The 23,463-nt window shown below is 41.3% G+C and overlaps 1 long non-coding RNA gene and 1 other non-coding gene across 2 annotated transcripts in view; one reads left to right on the plus strand and one right to left on the minus strand.

Moving 5' to 3' along the window:
* LOC119947836 overlaps window positions 1–23,463 on the minus strand; it is a 155,190-nt gene that overhangs the window by 115,099 nt on the left and 16,628 nt on the right. The gene's annotated exons all lie outside the window — the stretch shown is intronic.
* On the plus strand, window positions 10,325–10,462 carry LOC119948510. Its single transcript, XR_005456901.1, has one exon. It is a non-coding gene; the product is annotated as a small nucleolar RNA SNORA7 (small nucleolar RNA).

Consider the following 23,463-nt stretch of genomic DNA (forward strand, 5'->3'; position numbering starts at 1 on the left):
TACCATGTGCTTTTAAAATAAGTACACATACAACATATTCGGGGAAGTCCTAAATATTTCTGCTATATCTAATCCATATTCATTTGGACAAATTTAGACAAAACCAGAAATGGGGCTGGTGTCTTTGATTGCTTTTAATGTTAATGAAATATGAAGCTATGCCAATCCCATCATAAGAAATTTATAGTAGCTTTTGAAGTTATTTATGGATTAGGGACATAAAAAGAATAATTTTAACAGCAGGTCCAAGTAATATTAATGCTTTCTCCAAAGAAATAATTGGAGAATTGGAGAAATTTGGAAAGACATTTGCAATATTTATTCCAAACTATACAGTTATCATTTTAACTAAAAAGCATGCCATGTAAGTGTATTCTTGTTAGAATGCTAAAATATTCATAAGCCAATTTTCAACCCAAAACTCTCAACCTAGTTGTTGTTTTTTCTCTCTAAAAAAAATCTCTCATCTTTACATTGATGGATATCACATAAAAAACCCAAGAACAAACTAAGAAACCCAAAACATCAAGGAGGCAAATCACCTTTCAAAATACATGCATTCACAAACAGCACATGCAACTCTATACCTGTATGTATATACGCATGATAAACATAATCAGCACAATTTCTGCCAACTTTTGTGGATGCTTATGAAAGCCAAGCTCAATGAGTCCTAGCTTAAACTAGGCATGGAGTGGACAGGTGACGCACTAACCTCTCTCTATTTCATCTCCTAAGTCTGCTATAGCATCTCAATTCTGGGCTCAAACTCTCATTGCTATTCTAGTCATAGAAGTCAAAGATGGAAAACACCTATTAGGTCACTCAATATAACTCCCTGGGGCCACTGGAGAAGATAGTGTAGTTTTTATTTAGTTTTGTTTTTGTGTATTTGATCAGATCTCCTTTAAAATATCTTCAAATACAGTATTTCCATTAGTTTTCTTGGGAAGCTAGATTACATACTAATATTTCTCTACATCTCTTTCAATGTTCAATCTAAATTTTCCTTTTTAGTTATTTCATCTTATTACTTCTGGTTTTTGGCCTGTTGGACCTCACCAACTAATTCTTGAGCGCTTAGTACTCGGTGCTCTACACACAGTAAGCGCTCAATAAATCCCTTTAACTGATAGACTGATTCTTTCTATCAGATAGATGTGAACCCTACTCTCATCTTCCTTAATTTTCATGGAGACAAGCTATATAGCTTTACACAATTCCATGCCTTTCCCACCTGCTCATTCTACCAGGTAGAAAAGTAGTATGGCCTAGTGGATAGAGCACAAGCACTTAGGTTGCAATCCTTGCTCCGCCACTTGTCTGCTGTGTGACCTTGGGCAAGTCACTTTACTTCTCTGGGCCTCAGTTACCTCATTTGTAAAACGGGGATCAAGACTGTGATCCCTTTCCCTTAGAATGTGAGCTTCATGAGGGACAGTGACTGTCTCCAGCCTTATTATCTAGTATCTACCCCAGTGCTTAGTACAGTGCTTGGCACCTAATGTGCACTTAACAAATACATTATTATCATCAGGTAACAACTCTCTCTCTCTCTCTCTCTTTCTTTTTTTTGCCTTCCTCCCTGGCTCCATCTCCTGTTATTGTCTGAGAAAAAGTGCCCAATTATGCTGAAAGCATTCATTCAATCATACTTATTGAGTGCTTACTGTGGGCAGAGCACTGTACGATATCATGTCCAGAAATAGTAAAGCTCCACCCCGAGAACAAACCTGAATAGTGGATTTCTCCAAGATTGTACACTACATGTGTGTTTTAGTCTGTATGTTCTCTTGCCTAAATTGTGTCATCTATCATCTGTAACTCTGTGACTTAGTCTTGTTCAAAGCAGGATGTTAGCATCTTCGATGCAGAGGCCCTATCTGCTCTGCTCTGGGTCTCAGCAGCAGGTGACATGAACTCAGTGAGTTCAGTTTTTCATTCTCTCCTTTGTCCCTGGTAAGACATTGGCAATGTGGTGCAAAGGGGAGAGCTCCTTTCCTACATTCTGCATGTTTTTCTCAATAGGGTGGGACGATCACATTGAAGAAGACTGAGGTGATGTGCTAACCTACAGCAAAGAAATCCAACACTCAGCCAAAGATTTGCTTCAGTAATACAGTTGTATGAAAGTTGTTCGGCAATTCTTCTCCCTGGATAATACGTACTGCATTACGATCCTCTGGCTGATAATGAAGTAGAGAACAAGTTAATGTGGGCAAACTAAATGCTAGAACACAGTGAAGCATGAATCCTAATGATACAGTTTAGATATGAATGATTTTAGAGCCCTACTAAAATTGTATCCCCTCCAAGAGGCCTTCCCTGACTAAGCCCTCACTTCCTCTATTTGCCCTCCCTTTTGTATCACCTATGGACTTTTCTGTACCTCTTAATAATAATAATAATAATGGCATTTATTAAGCACTTACTATGTGCAAAGCATTGTTCTAAGCACTGGGGAGGTTACAAGGTGATCAGGTTGTCCCACAGGGGGCTCACAGTCTTAATCCCCATTTTCCAAATGAGGTAACTGAGGCACAGAGAAGTAAAGTGGCTTGCCCAAAGTCACACAGCCGACAATTGGCAGAGCCGGGATTTGAACCCATGACCTCTGACTCCAAAGCCCGGGCTCTTGCCACTGAGCCATGCTGCTTCTCTTAAGCATTTTGATATTCACCCCACCCCCAAAGAACTTATGTACATGCCCAACTGTAATTTATTTTAACGTCTCTCCCCCCCTCTAATTATTAATTAATTCAATCATTTTATTGAGCACTTACTGTGTGCAGAGCACAGTACTAAGTGCTTGGAAAGAACAGTTCAGCAACAGAGACAATCCCTGCCCACAGTGGACTCACAGTCTAGAAGGGGGGAGATAGGTATCAAAACAAGTAAACAGGCATCAATAGCATCAATATAATTAAATAGAATTAGATATATATACACATCATTAATATAAATAAATAGAATTGTAAATATGTACATATATACACAAGTGCTGGGGGGGGAGGGGGTAGAGTAAAGGGAGTGATGGGAAGGGGAGGAGGAGCAGAGGAAAAGCGGGAGCTTAGTCTGAGCTTAGTCCATAAGCTCCTGTGGGCAGGGATAGTGTCCACCTATGCTATCATATTGTCCTCTCCCAAACACTTGGCACAGTGCTCTGCACACAGAAAGCTCTCAAATTCCATTGATTGATTGATTGACTTAAGTCTACAATAGCTGCTTAAGTCCATTATTATGGTTTGTGTCACACACATATCCCTTTATATCTCTATTGACTGTCACATTCTTTTCTCATGGTTGCTCATGCTCTAACTTAAATAATAATGTCATTCCAGAATACTCCTGTTCTGAAGATCTGCTCTTCATTTTATTGTGGTTATGGGGTGGTTGCCATTAATTGAATACACTTAAGTAGCAATTTGGGGAAGTAAAAATAGTTCATCCTGAAGGCTGGAAGTTGATGAGAACTTCAATAAATAATTGTTCTAAATGACCAAGAATGTACAGACATTTTTTGGCTGGTGGGTAAGGGCAAGAGCCCAAGAGTAACTCTGAACTCCAAAATTTTCAATTAGAGCACCTAGAAGTCATTGAGAAGATTCTGGTGCTGTGTAAATGATATCTATTAACATATGGTAATTTCTCTAGTTATTTAGAAGATAACTTTTTTGATCCACAAAGTAAATATTACAACCAGAGAACAAATTATCTTGGATCTTTCCCTTAGAAGCTAGAAGACGCACTGTAATATATCCATAAAGCTCAGAAGGCATTGAGTTTCAGGAAAGTAAATTTTGTGGATATTAATTTTATAAAAGAACATGAAGTTGCTAGGATTATGAGCAATAAACAATTGAATGAAATTCAAGCTAGGAAAATACATACTATCAATCAATCAATCGTATTTATTGAGTGCTTACTGAGTGCAGAGCACTGTACTAAGCGCTTGGGAAGTACAAGTTGGCAACATATAGAGACGGTCCTTACCCAACAGTGGGCTCACAGTCTAGAAGGGGGAGACAGAGAACAAAACCAAGCATATTAACAAAATAAAATAAATAGAATAGATATGTACAAGTAAAATAAATAAATAAATAGAGTAATAAATATGTACAATCATATATACATATATACAGGTGCTGTGGGGAAGGGGAGGCAAGACGGGGGGGGTGGAGACAGGGACGAGGGGGAGAGGAAGGAGGGGGCTTAGTCTGGGAAGGCCTCCTGGAGGAGGTGAGCTCTCAGTAGGGCCTTGAAGGGAGGAAGAGAGCTAGCTTGGCAGATGTTGGGAGGGAGGGCATTCCAGGCCAGGGGGATGACGTGGGCCGGGGGTTGACGGCGGGACAGGCGAGAACGAGGCACGGTGAGGAGATTAGCAGCAGAGGAGCGGAGGGTGCGGGCTGGGCTGTAGAAGGAGAGAAGGGAGGTGAGGTAGGAGGGGGCGAGATGATGGAGAGCCTTGAAGCCGAGAGTGAGGAGTTTCTGTCTGATGCGCAGATTGATTGGTAGCCACTGGAGATTTTTTAGTAGGGGAGTAACATGCCCAGAGCGTTTCTGGACAAAGACAAAACCATCTGGGGAAAAATAAACTATTTGACTTGAATTGGATGGAATAAAAAAAAACTTGGGAAGTAATCACACTCCAAATGAACACAAACTATAGAATGCTATACCTGCAAGGGTTGCACAATAAGTTGCAATGCTGAATGACAGAAAAAAAAAGTCTCAAATAGGCCAGATTCACCAAAGGTCTCTGTTTCCAAACAAGAAAGCAATTGTCTTTGGCCAGTTTTTCCAGGGACAGCTGCTACTAGCTTTCTGGGTGGCTAAGCAAGTCACTTTATCTGTCTGGTCTTCAGTATCTTCTCACCTGGTGCCACCTTACCTCCCTCACCCATTCCAGCAACATTCAATTTGGGGAAATTCTTTCTTCTGAATAACTTTTTTTTCTTCATCTTGCAAACCTAACTCTTCTTGTTCTGTCTAGTGGAGTTATCTCCACTCCTCAAAAACCTCCAATGATTATCCATTTTTCTCCACATGAAGCAAAACTCCTCCCATTCAACTTCACAGCTCTCCACCAACTCTCCCCAACTTATGTTTCAGTTCTTTTTACCCACTACTCCCCCACTCACTCTCTTCATACTTCCCAAGCTGATCCAACCTTTCTTCACTTTTGGCTTCCTATCCCCCCACATCCCGTCACTCACACTGTTCCCCCAGCCTGGAACTTTCTCCCTTCCACATCAAATTTAACAGATCCTGACTTTTCCCATATTTAAACCGCTCTTAAAATCCCTCCCTCTCCAACAAGCCTTCCCTGTTTATTTCCCGGGACCCCAAGTCGTACTGATCCACCAGCCATTTATAGCACTTATGTAAATTATAGTATGAACATCCTGAGACCATATCTATATGTTTATGCAACTGTATATTCACTTATTTATTCTGATGACTCTATTCATAACTATTTTTATTTCTTATGTTTTTTGTTAGTGCAAGCTGCTCACAGGCAGAGAATGTGTCCTTTCTGTTGTACTTTTCCAACTGTTTGCATCAGTGCATTCTTTCAGTGGACACTCAAAAAATTCCATTACTACAGGGGAAATGGACCAGCTCATCCAGTGGAAGCAGTTTGGTTGGAAAGGAAAGGGCAGATTTTAAGCCATGTTGTGAAGGTTGAACCTACAGGATGCGGTAACAGATTCATTCACTCATTCATTTATTCAATCGTATTTATTGAGCGATTACTGTATGCAAGTACTGTACTAAGTGCTTTGGAGAGTACAATATAGCAATAAACAGATGCATTCCCTGCCCACCACAAGCTTACAATCTAGAAATTGCATATGTGGGTTGAATGAGAGAGATAAATCGAGGGTAATGCTAAATTTACCTGCTTGTGAGACAAGGAGGATGGTGGTGCTGTCTACAGGGGTGGAAAAGTCAAGGGGAGGACAGGACTTAAGTGGGAATGTGAGGAGTTCTGTTTTGGACATGTTAAGTTTGAGGTGTCACTGGGACATCCAAGTAGAGATGTCCTAAAGACAGGAGGAAATATGAGGATGGAGGTGTAGATTTGGGAATCATCCCCATGGAGATGGTAGTTGAAGCCATGGGAGCGACTGATTTCTCCACCCCCTACAGTTATGTGGGAGGCAGGAGAGGAGCCAGAATGAGAGGCCAGAGAGATAGGAGGAGGAGAGGACAGTGTCAGTGAAGCCAAGGTTGGATGATGGGCTTATTAGAATGTAGGAGAGGCCATTCAATTTGGCAAGAAGGAGATCATTGGTGCCTTCTGAAAGGGCAGTTTTGGTGGAATGAAGAGGGTGGAAGCCAGATTGGAGGGGGTCTAGGAGAGAATTGGAGGAGAGGAGGTTAAGGCAGCTGGTGTAGACAACTCACTCAAGGAGTTTTGAGAGGAATGGTAGGAATGCCATGAGACATTAACTGGAGGGAGACATGGGGTCAAGGGAGGGTTTTTTTAGGATGGGGAAGACAGGAGCATGTTTGAAAACAGCAGGGAAGAAGCCATTGGAGAGTGAACAGTAGAAGACAGTGCTTATGGAGGGGGCAAGTAGATGCTCAATAAATGCTGTTCAGTGTCACGATGATGATGGTATCATGTGTATTATGAAGCAGGAAGTACACGATATTATCTGGCACTGGATATGGAGTATATTTGCCTTCAAGGCAATCTATCTTTGGCAATTGCTAGAGGGGCAAGTAAAGGGTTAAGTCCATTAAAGGTTTGCAGCTTCTTCGTATTTGCCAGGGAGGAAATACCTTAAAAGACACTAGCTGGAATTTTCCAGAGTAAAAACTGTCAGTGTTTAACAAACGGTAATTCAAGTGCTAACTATTTTCAGCTACTAATTTACCACCAGGCACTGGTAATCAAGTAAAGGAGGGAAGAAGACAGGGACAATGTTAAAGGTCTTACTTTCTCCAAAGAGTAGGCTGAAGCAAATGAGGGAGAGCAGAGGACTTTTTCTATACTTTAAAAGGCAGAAGAATACCTTTAGTATTTGTTTTGAGGATATTTGCCTGTTACCCAGCAACTGATCCTACAGCCAGGGGCTGTAGAGAATAGTGTTAGTGAATGGTTCATGGCAAAGAGGAAAAAAAACCCTCTTTGGTTGCTTTTATGGATGCTCTTCTGATATTTTTAGGGATGATTGGTACCTTTTGAACTCATTTCAGTTCTTATTCATCTGTCTGTATTGAACCATGTGTTCTACTTGGTGGCATCTTCTCTTTTTTTAATTTTTTTTTTATGTAGAGGTACAAGCTGGGAATATGAATACTGAGCCAAAACCAGATGTTCCTTCTAAATACAGTTATTTTTTAGCTCATACATCTTCACTTTGCTTTTCTCCCCTCCATGCAGATGAATTTCCTCTTGGATATTAGAGTCAATAAGAACATAAAATTATGGAATCAAAGGTATGTAAGCAGTGTTCAGAAGTCCCCTAGCCCATCTTCTAAACTATCCAGACCTATGAGAATCTAATCTATTTTTAAAGATGTCCAAAAAAGGAGATCCCACAACTTAGCTCAATAACCTCCTATTCCAATATTGGATAATCTTCACTTTTGAGAAATATTCCTTTTGCTCTCCAATTTAAGACCAATTCCTTTTATTCAAGGAAGGAGATGGAGATGGTCAACATATAAACCCAGAGTTCTTCTATAAGGTGAAGGTTGTGTCATTACAAATCCCTACATTAAGGAAAAAATGTGTTGAGGCACTCTCCTCATCTGACACCGCACGAGTGTACACAGTCCATGTTTCTGACACCGAGGAACGCCATAACCAATCAGGCTTGGGATGTCAGAAGAATGTTCCCTAATTCCCTAGCAATCTTCTACCTAAAATGCATAAGGAACACATGTGTTATGACAAAACTGAGTGTATTTGAATATGCCTATGATCTCTCCCATCAACCTTATCTTTTAAGGTTAAATAATCCAAAGTGTTTTAGACTTTCTTCATAGGTCTGATTTAGCAACCTAGGAAATACTGCACCCCTTTCTTCCCTTATGTCTAAAGCAACATTAGTAATATACTTTCCCTCCTACCCTGTCACCCCATTCCCCTCCCTGCATTCTCTACTGCAGATTTACATAGGCTCAAAGAGAGGTTTGTGTGGCTGACTGCAAAACAGCTTCCATGGGCCTTTCTTAAAAAGAGTCACAAAAAAAGACCCACTAATTAAGAACCAAGAGGCCATCATAATGTCTAGGAGGATCCCTAGTTCCCTTCGAGGATGGTGTGCCAGGACTGGGTAGGAACACGGCAGTCTCTGACATTCATAGATTTGTTTTCTTTTTTTTTATCACACCCATAACCATATAATGATTGTGCCAGGGAGTATTTACACTTATTTCCTTCTCTCTGTCATAAAGGAGGCATGCAGGGAATTGGCCCCAAATTCTGAATTCAAAATGCTTTCCCATTGCTTTCCTATTAAATTCTCATGGGATTCCTCATGATGCTTTGGTTTAGAAAGGAAATTTACTCTTTCCTTGCAAGGGCATCTTCTCTACTCTCTGGCTTCTATTTTTAAATCATCATCACCATTATCATCATTAAATATTTATTATGTATCTCACTGTGTTAGGTGCTACAAAGAGCTAGTCAAACATACATACTAAAATAGACAACATCAATATGGACTTCCAGGTTGTAATACATACGAAACTTAAATACTAAAAGCATACAAAGGGCATGGCAGTATAGCAAGGCTACTGTAGAACTAATTGAATAGATTACATTTACATGGGAGCTGTTATTCTGTGATGTCTTGAGGAAATCAGTATATGCATTTTGATTTCTGTAACTGTGAGGTAATGATATCAACACCTGATTTCCATTTAATTGGAGACAGCTTCAGAGGGGGAAGGGGATTTTAGATGGTCTTTGAAAGAAGAGGAAAGTGTTGTTTCAATATGAGAAATCAAATGCCTATAGTATACCCATCAATGCTAGCAGTTGGCTGAATATTTAAAACATTTCAAACGAGGTGGCTTCGAGAAGAAAAGTAAAAGGCCCAAAGTCTGACTATTTTATGATAATGTTTTGCCCCAGTTAATAACACTATGCCAGTGTATGGTTTAATACTTATATGACTAATCTAGCGATCCATTCATTCAAGTAAACTAAATTTAATGTATGCAATAAGTTGTAAAATCATTTTATTTTGAGTAAATGTAGATGTCTTCATCCTCATCACAAACCAGGTAGGAATCCTATGGAAATGACAGTATTTCAGAATCTTATTAATACATCTACCATCACTGAGAACAGGGCTCTAAGAAAAATAGAAGACTTGCCAAGATATGAAGAAATGGCATTAGTTCCAAATTTGAAGGAAATAATCAGTCATGAAGAACGACAAAGCTCCTGGATCAAATTATACACCTAGGCTCAACAAGCAAAGTGGATGTCTATCTTTGGTCCATTCTTGAGGATGCAATAAGGGACCTGAAAGCAAGTGTTAAAATGTGTGTTTAGTCCTACTACAGCTCAACAACCCAGGATGACTAGAATCTTAATTTGATCTTTGTGGAAAACCAGGATAACCAGAAAGTACAATTTCAGGCAATGCTACCTACCTGAGGATTACTCCAAGGCAGTAGCACAGACAGACCCACCTGTTGTGTGTAGTAGTAGTAGTAATAGCATTCATCGAGCACCCATTGAATGTAACCTACTGAACCAGTGACATGTTTCCTGCCTTCAGGGAGCTTACACACTAATGGGGGAAACAGACATAAAAGTATTTACAGAGTACTCAAAATGAATAATCGAATGTACAGTTGAATAAATGAATATACATAAGTCCTGGGGATGAGTATAAATGAATGCATTAGTGCTAGAAATAGCTGATGGATTAATATGACTTGGGATGCTGGGAATTAGGCAAGGATGGCATATTGGAGGAGGTGGGCTGTCAGAAAAGCTTTGAATATAAGGAGGGTTGTGGTCTGTTGGATTTGAGGAGGGAGGGAGTTCCAAGTCAGGAGAACTGCATGAGCAAGAGGAAGGAAGAGGGAGTGTCAAAAGGCAAAAAATGGGGTGAGGGGAATCACAAGAAACTTCCCTTACCCAAAGTCCTCAGACTGCTGGCAGCCAACATTTCCTGAGGCTGTTGTATTTAGGTGAGGTGTGTTCAATGTCTGGGGAAACAGCTCTTGTGGTAGACTTGGCCCTGGAAGCCCATGCAGCAATAAAAACTCTATTAGACCATAGGCTTTGGGAAAATTATGAGAGCAAAGGCAGAATCCTGAAAAATTGCTAGGAAAAGAGCAAAATCTCCTCTCAGGCTGGCACCTGGAGAGTTTCCAGTACTCTACCAGGCTCCGCTACAGGAGGGAGAGTCAAGCAGAGGCCTACCCATTCCATTCCTAGCTTGGGCAATGGCTAGTGAGTGGAAGGCAATCTGCCACAAGTCAAAACTCACCTGTGCTGGGCAGCAGCGGCATGGGAGAGAGTCCAGGAAGAAGACTCAAGTTTACTGCATGGCAGAAGGCAGTGGCAAACCACTTCCATATTTTTACCAAGAAAACTCTACGGACACACTACCATGATTGCAGGTGGAGGTGCGGCATTCTGGGAGAGATGTGTCCATGGAGTTGCTATGGCTCGGAGATGACTCGGCAGTGTAAGACAAGACAAAGAGCAAAGGCCACAACTTAGAAAAATATGTGCACAATGAGAAAGGGGCTGCCACCTGCTCATTGACCTTTCCAACCACAGGATAAAATCTCACTGCCAGTAGTGCTATTATTGAATGCAAAGAACAGTTGTATGTGTTTACTAACATTTTATTCATATATATATGTATATCTATATGGGTATATAGCGCTTAGTACAGTGCTCTGCACATAGTAAGCGCTCAATAAATACTATTGATTGATTGATTGATTATATAGTTGCATAGTTTTTTTTACACTGTTAATAGATGTATAGATTTCATATTTTCAGAGCCTTGCATTAGTGGGTTGGTCAATATTACTTCCAGTTTTCACCAGACCGCTTCAGGATGGTACTTCTCCAGAAGCAGAGCCAAACAGCAGCAGTGAACAGAGAATTTGGTTCCATAGTTTATGCTTACATACAAACACACACCGACATATATGCACATACATAAATGTATTTGCATATATAGTTGTGTAGCTTTCCTTTTATGTGGGTGTGCCTGAAAGTACTGTTGCACAGCCAGCAATCCATTTCACATTATTATAAACTCATAAAGACCTTCCTGGTCTTGTGCTGATGGGCCTGCCACTTGCAGAGTCTGTTTTTAGTATCCCAATTTTCATGAAGCCTCTGCCAATGGCCCGTCTTTACACTGAAGTTTTCTCTAAACAGTCCACTGTTGATTTCTATTGCTTGAGACTGTGCTTCACTACGCCTTTTCTGGGAATGGTATGTTTCTATACCAGAAAGAGAGAACAAATGTTTAGCAAATTAAGAAAATCTTAGTAATAGATGAGAATTAAGAAAAAAGTAAATCAATCGATCAATCATATAAAAGCACTTACTGTGTGCAGCGCACTGTACTAAGTGCTTGGGGGAGTACAGCACAACAATATGACACATTCCCTGCACGCAATGGGCTTGCAGTTTAGAGGGGGAGACAAATATTAATATGAATAAATAAATTGTGGATCTGTACCTAAGTGCTGTGGGGCTGAGGGTCGGTGGTGAATAAAGAGAGCAAGTCAGGGTGATGCAGAAGGGAATGGGAAAAGAGGAAACAAGGGTGTAGTCAGAGAAGGAGGAGATCTATCTTCTATAAGGCTTTGAAGGTGGGGAGGGTAATTGTCTGTCAGAAATGAAAAGGGAGGGTGTTCCAGGCCAGAAGCAGGATGTGGGCGAGAGATTGGTGGCAAGATAGACAAAATCAAGGTACAGTAAGTGAGTTGGCAATAGAAGAGCTAAGTGTGCTGGCTGAGTTGTAGTAGGAGAGTGGTGAGATGAGATAGGAGGGGGCAAGGTGATTGAGTGCTTTAAAGCCAATGGAAAATAGTTTCTTCCTCTTGAGATACCACTGGGAAGGATGACAGAATTGCAAACGGGGCTGGAGGAGGGAGGGACTGGAGAGGAGCCGGGGAGGTTTGAGGGAGATCGCACCTAATTGTTTCAATTTTCTCAGCAAAGTAGGTAGTCAGATCACTAAGGGCGAGAAACCGGGGTGGCAGGGGGACAGGGAGTAAAAGAAATCTTTCTAAAAGAACTCAGTCTGCTTGCCCCCTCCTACCTTACCTCACTAATTTCCTACTGCAACCCAATCCACGTACTTCGCTCCTCCAGCACCAGCTTGCCTCCATCTCATCTATCTCACTGCCGACCCCTTGCCCATGTCCTCCCTTTGACCCGGAATGCCCTCCCCTTTTGTGGGCAGGGAATGTTTCTGTTATATTGTTATATTGTACTCTCCCAAGTGCTTAGTACGGTGCTCTACCCACAGTAAGCGCTCAATAAATATGATCGATCGATCGATATCCAACAGACCAACATTTTGCACAACTTTAAAGCTTTATTAAAATCACATCTCCAAGAGGCCTTCCTCAATTAAGCCCTCATTTCCCCTATTCCCTTTTGAGTCACCTGTGCATTTGGATCTCTACCCTTTAAGCATATGATATTCACCCCACCCTCAGCTCTACAGCATCTCAGTGCTTGGCACATAGTAAGTGTTTTAACAAATACCATTATTATTATTATTTACATAGCCCTAATTTACTAAGTGTCTGGGAGAGTACAATATCCAAACAGATGGGCACTGTTAGAAAACTGTTCCCCAATTTCCCAGTAGTGATCTATCCAAAGAGCATAGTGAAAACACACATTAGTGGAGAAGGTAACGAAAGAAAGCTCAAGAATTAAGTGGTAAATTATAGAATATACTATCTAAAGACCATTGAATCAATATTAATACTGCTTCACCAATATAGTACTAACCTGGTTAACCTACCTCTCTTAATCGATCAATGGTATTTATTGAGCACTTACTTTCTGCAGAGCTCTGTATTAAGGTCTTGGGAGAGTACAATGCCACAGAGTTGGTAGATACATTCCCTGCCCACAAGCGGCTTAGAGTCTAGATGGGGAAACAGATATTAAGATAAATTATGGATATACCCCTCTGATCTCTCCTTCCCCATCTCTTTTTCTGGCTCCTCTTCTCATTCCATGATTGAGGATGCCCCATAAGATTCTGTTTTGGGTTTCTTACTTTTCTTATTCTACATTCACTCTCTCAGGAAGCTCATCTGTTCCCAAATCTACCTCTCCAGGCCCAACTTCTCTCCTGCCATACATCTCACATTTCCTCTTGCCTCCAGTTCATCTCCACATGGATGTACCATGGGAACCTTCAATTAAACATGTCTAAGACTGAAAGCTTCATTTTCCTTCCCAAACTCATTCCTTCTCCTAAATTATTTTTTAACAATATCACTATCCTCCCTGTCCTAGAAGCCATCAATCTTAGTGTTACCTCTGGCTCCTCACTAAAAGAAAAGATCAGTGCAGCATAGCCTAGTGGGTAGAGCACGGGCTGGGGAGTCAGGAGGACCTGGGTTCTAATCTTGGCTCTGCAACTTGTTTGCTGTGCGACCTTGAGCAAGTCACTCACCTTCTCTGTGCCTCAGTTATCTCATCTGTAAAATGGAGAGTCAGACGGGGAGCCCCATGTGGGACAATTGCAGTGTCCAACCTGATTAGCTTGTACCTACCCCAGCACTTAGTACAGTGCCTGGCTCATAGTAAGCACTTAAAAAATACCATAAAATAATAATAATAATGTCTACAGCACTGTTATATGTTTGCGAGGCCTGGACGCCATATCGACGGCACGTCAAACAACTTGACACACTTCATATAGCCCCATCTGAAGTGTATATCTGGCATAAAATAGCAAGATCTTATCCCGAGCCCTGGGGTACTGCAAAATTGCTGGATCATGGGCACCAAGGCAATAATGACCAGACTTCAGCTGTGATGGTGCACTCATTTGGTACAAATGAACGATCAAAGGATTCTTAGATGAACTTTTATGGTGATCTCAGTACTAGGGAATGCTCCAGTGGTGGTCAGATGAAAAGATACAGAGATTACTAAAGGCCAACCTCAAAACATGCTCCACTTGCCACTATTGCTTGGGAACCTTTGGCCCACGGCAAGTCCTCTTGTTGTCAGATGTGCCATTTGGCTGTTCAGTCTTCTGAAGACAAAACTATTTCTGCAGCAAAGGAGAAATATGCTAGGCAAAAGGAGGTATAAGTGCAGCAAAGGAACCAGTGCTAGCCTTGACATGCACAGATCATCTTCTTAAAATAGTGCTCTTCTCACATCACTCTAGACTGTAAGCTCACTGTGAGCAGGGACTGTATCTACCAACTTGGTAGTATTGTACTCTCCCAAGCATTTAGTACAGTGCTCTGCATGTAGTAAGCACTCAATAAATACCATTGATTAGTTCATCACTCCCCTTCTCTAAAACTCCAGTGGATACCCATTTCCCTCCATATCAAACAAAAATGCCTAACCTTTGGCTTCAAATCTGTCTACCAGCTTTTCTCCTTATTTATCTACCACCTTTATCTGCTAGTCCAGCCCTTGCTCTCCATTCTTCCCAAGCCAACCTTGTAATCATCCCTCATTCTCACTTCTCATGCCTCCAGCCCCTTGCTCATGGCTTCCCCCATTTCAGAAGCTCTCTCACCCTTCAAATTTGCCAGACAACAGCTCTCCCCATCTTTAAAGCCCTCCTGAATTCCCACTTCTTCCAGAAGGCATTCTTCCCCACAGGTTATATCCTCCCAATCTCAACCAGTACAGATTTACAGCAGCACTTTTATTCATTCATTCATTCATTCGTATTTATTGAGCGCTTACTGTGTGCAGAGCACTGTACTAAGCGCTTGGGAAGTACAAGTTGGCAACATATAGAGACGGTCCCTACCCAACAGTGGGCTCACAGTCTAGAAGGGGGAGACAGACAACAAAACAAAACATATAAACCAAATAAAATAAATAGAATATGTACAAGTAAAATAGAGTAATAAATATGTACAAACGTATATACATATACACAGGTGCTGTGGGGAGGGGAAGGAGGTAAGGCGGGGGGGATGGGGACAATCAATGGTATTTAGTGAGTAAGCGCTCAATAAATACGATTGATGATGATGGTATTTAGTGAGTGCTTACTATGAACAGAGCACTGTAACTGTAAGCCCACAACCTTGGTGTCATCCTCAATCAATCAATCGTATTTATTGAGTGCTTACTGTGTGCAGAGCACTGTACTAAGCACTTGGGAAGTACAAGTTGGCAACATATAGAGACAGTCCCTATTCATATCAATTTGCATACTCTCCTGTTTAAGCATGTATTTATTCACTTATCTATCTTCCATTCTTTTTTCCCACCTAACCGAAAATAAAATATCTGTCTCCTCAGATTGTATGCTCCTTGAGGGCAGGGATTGTGTCTTTTGCTCTTTTATTATTATTATTATTATTATTATTAATAATGGTAGTAATAATAATAATGACATGCACTTAGTATGTGTCAAGCACTGTTCTTGATAATCAAGTTGGACACAGTCCCTGTCCCACATGGGCCTCACAATTTAAGTAGGAGGAGCTGTACTCACACAAGCACTTTAGTACAGTGCTCTACAAACAGTAGGTGTTCAATAAAAATAATTGATTGGAAATAAATGAGGCACTCTATTTTGGGGCAGTGGCTCTTCACACAACCTCTCACCCCCTAGCCACTTCCCAAATATTGCAGTTATTGGAATTTTATGGTATTTGTTAAGATTTTACTATGTGCCAGCACTGTACTGAGCACTGGGGTATCTACAAGTTAATCAGGTTGGACACAGTCCCAGTCCCACATAGGGCTCACAGTCTTTAATCCCCATTTTACAGATGAGGTAACCAAGGCACAGAGAAGTGAAGTGACTTGCCCAGGTTTACACAGCAGACAAGTGGCTGAGTGGGGATTAGAGCCCAGGACTTCTGGCTCCCAGGACCGTGCTCTTTCCACTAGGTAGTGCTGCTTCTTGAAAGGAGCACCATATTTCTCAATCTCTACTAATGATGGGGCTGGGGAAGTCTCACAATCAATTTGTGGATTACCACAACTCATAGTTCAAGTAGAATGAAATATTCATAAAAATCAAAAGGAAAATCCGCCATTTAAAGCCAGTTCTTTTCAACATTTCTGTCTTTTTTGATTCATCTAAGAGTGAAGAGTGTGGAAAGAAGCAGGCAGTAGAACAAATTTGTACCTTAGGGAATGTTTAGGAGGGTTCCATGAATGGTTGTGTGCATACCCAGTATCCATTTATCTAAATAAACATAAAAGTCATTATTTTAATAAATGTATTATAAGTAGCCAACAAACATGTTGGGATAATTGGGTATTGAAAGGGATCATTAAGATTTCAGCTTTGCTTGACAAATAGTTTCCAAGGATTTTAGACCCACAAAAAATAAAAGAAAATGATAGAGCTGAGGAAAAAATGTCTAGTCAGAAATCCTGAGTAAACCTAAGCATAAGTAAAGTAAGAGTGTCTGAAAGCTTTTGTTATCCAGTTTTAAAAATCATGATTTTTTCCCCATGATTTTGAGAAATACATCTAGAGAAATTTGGGGTGATAAAAGTATTAAGAAGGATTAAATAAATATATATATATACATATATATATATCAATTAAATAAGTACACCTTGAAGGATTTTTAGAATGGAAAGCTCAGTGGGTTATATAGAACAGCTATAACCATGAGCAGCAATTGATAACATGGAGAAATGCCTTAATTTGGCACACCTTCTTTTCTCCCCTCTTATTGATTCTGATGTGGAGGAACAGAAGGCTATCTTGTCCTTAGATGGTGGCTTAGGAAGAGGAGGTGGAGGAGGAGGAGGAAGAGGAGTCATCCCTCTGTAGTCTGTAAGTTCCTTGTGGGCAGGCATTACATTTACCAACTCTCTTGTATAATAATGATAGCATTTATTAAGTACTTACTATGTGCAAAGCACTGTTCTAAGTTCTGGGGAGGTGAACAAGGTGATCAGGTCATCCCATGGGGGGCTCTCAGTCTTCATCCCCATTTTACAGATGAGGTAACTGAGGCCCAGAGAAGTTAAGTGACTTGTCCAAAGTCACACAGCTGCTAAGTGTTGGAGTCAGAATTTGAACCCATGACCTCTGACTCCAAAGCCCGTGCTCTTTCCACTGAGCCACGCTGCTTCTCCAGCTTCTTCAGCTTCTCTTGTATGGTGTCCTGCACACAGTAAGCACTCAGTAAGTGCCATTGATTAATCCTGAAGACAGGAGAAACTGAGAGACCCCAGAGAAGGAGAGAGGTCAGAGGTAGAGAGGTAGAATTTTGGGAATCATCCACATGGAAATGGTACTTGCAGCCCTGGGAGCAAATGAGTTCTCCAGGGGAGTGGATGGAGATGGAGATTAGATGGGGACCCAGAGCTGAGCTTTGAAGAACCCCCTCAGTTAGAGGGTGGGAGGCAGAGGAGTGGCTAGAGAGTTTGAAGGAGAACCAAGAGAGGACAGTGTCAGTGAAGCCAATGTTAGATAATATTTCCAGGAGAAAGGAGGTGGTCCACAGTGTTGAAGGCAGCAGAAAGGTCAAGGAGGATTAGGATGGAGTAGAGGTCACTGGATTTGACAATAAAGAGATCACTGGTGACCTTAGAGAGAGCTATTTTCATGGAGTGAAAGGGGAGGAAGCCAGATTGCAGGGGGTGGAGGAAAGGAAGTGGAGTCAGTGAGTATAGACAACTTGCTCAAGGAATTTGGAGAGGAATGGTAAAAGGGAGGTGGGTGATAACTGGATGGAGTGTGGGGTCAAAGGAGGGTTTTTTTTTAGGAGAAGAGAGACACAGGCATAGGCCTGTGGGTCAAAGGGCCTGGGTTCTAATCCCAGCTCTACCATGTACCTGTTGTGTGACCTTGGGCAAGTCACTTAATTTCTCTGTGCTTCAGTTCCCTTTTCTGCTAAATAGGGATTCAATACCTGTTCTCCCTCCTATTTGGATTGTGAACCCCATGAAGGACCTGATTATCTTGTATCTACCCCACTGCTTAAGACACTGCTTTGCATAGAGTAAGTGCTTAAGGAATACCACTATTTTAGTTAATATTATTGTTGTTATTATTACCAGCCTATTTGAAAGCATTGTGGAAACAGCTATTGGAAAGCGAGTGGTTGAAGATGATGGTCAGGGAAGCAAGAAGAGAGGGGGCAAGTGTTTTGGTAAAGCGGAAAGGGATTAGATTGCAGGCGCGGGTGGAGGGGGTAGATTTTAAGTCGGGGCAGGAGATCTCTTCTTTAGAAGTGGCTTGAAAGGATAGGAGAATCAAAGAGGGGATAGGAGGATGGCAGAACTAGAGAGATGCAGAAATGAATTTAGGGAGATTGAATGGTTTCAAGTTTATTGAAGAAGTACATGGCAAGCTCATTGGGGGCAAAAGATAGGGCGAGAGAGGGAATGGGGTTTTTGGGGAGGGGGTTAAAATCCTGAAATAGCTCTTGCAGGCAATGGCATGGTAGTCAATAAAGCTGGAGAGGTATTGTTGTCAACTGTGCTTTTTTCCAATGGTGGTATCCAATTTTCACTGTAATTTTTTATAACAATAAATAAAACTTGTTTGTGTTGATCATACAATTACTTGCATCTCTTAGCAACTAATACATCTGGGATGTGTGGATGCTCTCCTATTCTGAGTAGATGATTTGCCCCAAATGTATGCTCATGGTCTTCTTTTTCTTTAAATAATTCTAGTTAATTATTATCTTCGTTCTATGAAATTCCCATCATCTTATGAAATAGTTTGTGCAGCATCAATTTAAGGTTCAGAACAATTTTTTTCCTTCGATTTAGTTGTTTTCTGCTATATAAAAAAGTCATTAAAATGGTCTGTCCAAGGGCAATATTCTGTTTCTTAGTGACCACAAAGAATGTTTAGAGGAACAAGGTGATTTATGCCCTCCTTGACATCTATCCTCATGGTTATGCTTGCAATAACTTTCCAAAATTTTCACTCTGATTGCCCTTCATGGTACTATCATTCTTATATATCTGTTAAACCCTTCTTAATTCTAGAATTAATAAAGTGTTTGGAGTCCTCCCCTTAAGGCCTTGTTAATTTTAGAATGTGGGAAAAATAATTGGATGTGTGACCAGAGATATGTGCTTATTTCTAGTTAGACTGGACACCACCATAGTATGCCTGCTGAGAGATGAACAAACACCACCATGGCATTTGAATTTGACCATGGGTAGCCTAACGTTCTGAAAGTCTGTACATGAAAATCATTGAGAAGCGGTGTGGTCTAATGGAAAGAGCACAGGGCTGGGAGTCAGAGGACCTGGGTTCTAATGCCTGCTCTGCCACTTATCCGCTTTAGGACCCATGGCAAATCACTTCACTTCTCTGTGTCTCAGTTTCCTAAACTGTATAAAGGGAGATTAAATACCTGTTCTCCCTCCTATTTAGACTGTGAGACCCATGAGGGACAGGGGACTGTTTCCAAACTAATTAGCTTGTACCTACCCCAGCATTTAGAACAGTGTTTAACACATAGTAAGCACTCAACAAATGCCATAAAAAATTGTTCATTCTGCAAGATTTTAAACAGTTGGGTGATGTAAAAAATCCTAGACTGGCTGAAACTTTGCCTTGTATGCCACTTTCACAGCATTGCACTTTCTCCATTCCACACCTTCTCTTCTTTCGAGTCCACATTATCTGCCCATACCACCCACTATGATTACTAGTCACCAACATCTAACCCCTGCCCCCTTGGTCTCACTTCCAATATTCTGAGCAATTTGGGGCCCTTCTCTCCTTTCTTTTTTCCTTTTTCTCCCCTACATTGATCCTCGGGGATTCAACATCCATATGGATATTCCTGATGACCTCCCTGGTGTCCCACTTCCTGTCGCTCCTCAACTCTGCAGACCTTCTACTCCACCCCACTTTTCCCACTCACTAACTTGAACATACACTGGATCCCATTGTGTGGCACTCACTGAACCATCTCTCACCTCACCAACTCTGAAATCCCACTCTCAAACCACAGCCTCCAAAGCTGCCTTCTCTCCAACTCTTCCTTCCCTAACAAATTATTCCTCTCCCCACAGAAAGATCTCTGATCTCAAAGTCCCCCAAATTTCCCCAGATTATTATCCCCCATTTGGACTTCTTACCCCTCTTCCCCTATCTAGATACCTAAATCCACCTGCCCAGCTCTACTCTTTTTGGAGAATTTGACTCCCTCACCCCCCTGTCCCTCTGTCAATCTTGCAATGCTAAACTCTCAGTCCAGGATCACCTCCAAAGTATGCTTCATCCTGTCCTGCACTCATACTGTAGAGTGTTGTTGGTGAAAATCCGGGCACCAAGCTGAATTCAGCCTCTTCAAATTCATCTTCATCTTCACCTCTTCCTTCTCTTTCCCTCATAATAATTATGGCATTTATGAAGTGCTTACTATATGCAAAGCACCTTTCTAAGCGCTGGGGAGGTTACAAGGTGATCAGGTTGTCCCATGGGGGGCTCACGGTCTTAATCCCCATTTTACAGATGCGGTAACTGAGGCACAGAGAAGTGAAGTGACTTGCCCAAAGTCACACAGCTGACAATTGGTGGAGCCGGATTTGAACCCCTGACCTCTGACTCCATAGCTCGTGCTCTTTCCACTGAGCCACGCTGCTTCTCTAACCATCAGTTGTGAGCTCCCCCAAAAGCTCCTCCAAAGCTCCCCTGAGCCTCCCGACCTACCTCCCACCTCATCAGAAGCAGCATGACCTAGTGGATAGGGCACAGGCCTGGAAGTCAGAGGGGCCTAAGTTCTAATCCTAGCTCTGTCATTTGTCTGCTGTGTGACCTTGGACAAGTGACTTAACTTCTCTGGGCCTAAGTTACCTCATCTGTAAAATGGGGATTAAGAATGTAAGCCCCATGTGGGACAGGGACTGTGTCCAACCTGATTTACTGGGCTCTAATCTCAGCTCCAGCACATGTCCACTGTGTGACTTTGGGCAAGTCGTTTAACTTCTCTATGCCTCAGTCACCTTATCTGTAAAATGGGGATTAAGACTGTGAGCCCCATATGGGACCGGGACTGTGTCGAACCTGATTAGTACAGTGTCTGACACATTGTAAGCACTTAACAAATGCCATTAAAATAAAAAAATACCTACCCACTTCTGAAAGACACCACTAACTGATACTAATCACAGATAGTTATACATAACCTTAAAGTGTCCAACCTATCCCTTGCTCCCATATATCCCATCTAGATGAATCCTGGCTGAGAAATGATATTTCTGATCCCAGTCTATGGCAAAAACCTTCAAAGCTTGCAGTTGGTTAAAACGAGTCTAATGTCACTGGTAATGGCATAACAAGAGCTTTAAATCCATGGGTGGAAAGCCTACCATATTTTACTTAGAGTCTTATTGAAAGTGTCATTTTACTCCTCACTACCTTAGGGCTCATGCAAACACTAATATCCCAATACCTTTAAAAAGAGTTCCACACTCAGCTCAACAGAGAGGCAGAACAAACACACGCTTCTCATGACTAAATGCAAACAATTTAATCTGGGTTATTCAATAGTTCCTCTGACGAGAACTTTGTTCTGGGAGACACTGTTTTTTATCCAGTCAATCAGAGTTTTCTAAAATTATTTCTTATCAAAATTGTTGTGCCTTTAGTTAGTGTTGGATTTATCCCCTTAGAGTGTGATTCAAAATAGACTGGAGAATTGCTTCTGTTGCAAAACCTTCTAGTTCTGTGGACAAAATACTATCTAAGTTTAATATCATATAATTCAGGAATATGACTGCATGAACACCATGTCAAACCTTCAAGGCAGTTACACACTTTTTAAGATATTTGATGCCGCCGTCAGCTTTTGGTATAAAATAAATTGGGTCTGAATTGGCCAAGCAAATTAACTAAATAAGGAATCGTAGTATGATTATTAATCTGTGCAGGAGGCTGCCGAAGTACAACCTTGCTCTGCTCACCATGAGAGTGGTTTTTCACTTTTACTGTAATGAAAAAATTGATAATAATAATTGTGGTATTTGTTAAGCACTTACTATCTGCCACAAGCACTGTTATCCAATTTAGCCTTTTCTTCACAGAGCACCTCGTTGTAGACTAAGACTTCTGAATATTTCCACACACTTTTGAACTCCTCTCTCTATTAAAGTCTTCAGTCATTTTTAAAAGCACATCCACTTTCTTGAAAATTGATGCAAGACTTTGTAAATCTAGACATTGCAGCTGGTGGTGGAACTAAGATTCTAGCCTTACCAGCAGCCATAATAATAATAATAATAATAATAATAATAATGTTGGCATTTATTAAGCACTTACTATGTACAAAGCACTGTTCTAAGTGCTGGGGAGGTTACAAGGTGATCAGGTTGTCCCACGGGGGACTCAGTCTTAATCCCCATTTTACAGATGAGGTAACTGATGCCCAGAGAAGTTAAGTGACTTGTCCAAAGTCACAAAGCTGACAATTGGCAGAGCCAGTATTTGAACTCATGACCTCTGACTCCAAAGCCCATGCTCTTTCCACTGAGCCAGCCATGACAGCATCTCCCTCACCACCAGAGAGCAAGGGAGCTGCATCCAAAAGCAGTACAGAATTGGGGTGACATAGAAAGGCAAAGATTTTAGCTGGATTGAGCAGCCTTTTTTACCATGCCACAATTTTCTCCTGCTTTCAGGTAGAGCAGAGGAGTCAGCTTCCAGTATGGGTTGGGAAGGGGCAGGAGAAGCCCAGCAATTATTGGATACAATCTCCGGTGGGGGCTTTTGGCCCCTGGGCTACATCAGTAATTAGTGCATAATAAGATATCCGTATGTCACATATTGCAGATGTTTGGAACCAATGGTATGCCTGTATATCAAAGATTCAAAAGAACACTATCAACAAAAGTAAAAAAAAAATTTACAGAGCTATGCAAAAGTGAAGGAGAGTGAAGAAAATACGAGGAGAATTTCTTGAAGTGATAGCAGTGGCCGGAGCTAGAGTTAAACTAGGAAAGCTATAGGGAGGAAGTGAATTTTTTGTTTAGAAAGTCATCTACTTAAGACAAATAGCACTTAGAATGCTTCTAAATGTATGCCCTGTTTCAGCTTTACAACACACCAGTTTTGACTTTACAATATGAACCTGGCACTAGATCCAAGAGCGGGGGCTGCAAGGAGGGGAATTGGGGGATTGGGTGGGGGAGCCCAGGAGTCAAAGGGAAATGGGTAAACCATTTTAGAAGTTACAATGGGAGGGACAATATTCGAAGAAAATAAGGATGGAGGAGGAGAGGCCGGGGGAGGTACTCAGAGCTATCTAATCACCAGTTACAGTCACCAGCAAAGGTCC

Source organism: Tachyglossus aculeatus, chromosome X4 (assembly GCF_015852505.1).
Source record: "Tachyglossus aculeatus isolate mTacAcu1 chromosome X4, mTacAcu1.pri, whole genome shotgun sequence".
Taxonomy (NCBI): domain Eukaryota; kingdom Metazoa; phylum Chordata; class Mammalia; order Monotremata; family Tachyglossidae; genus Tachyglossus; species Tachyglossus aculeatus.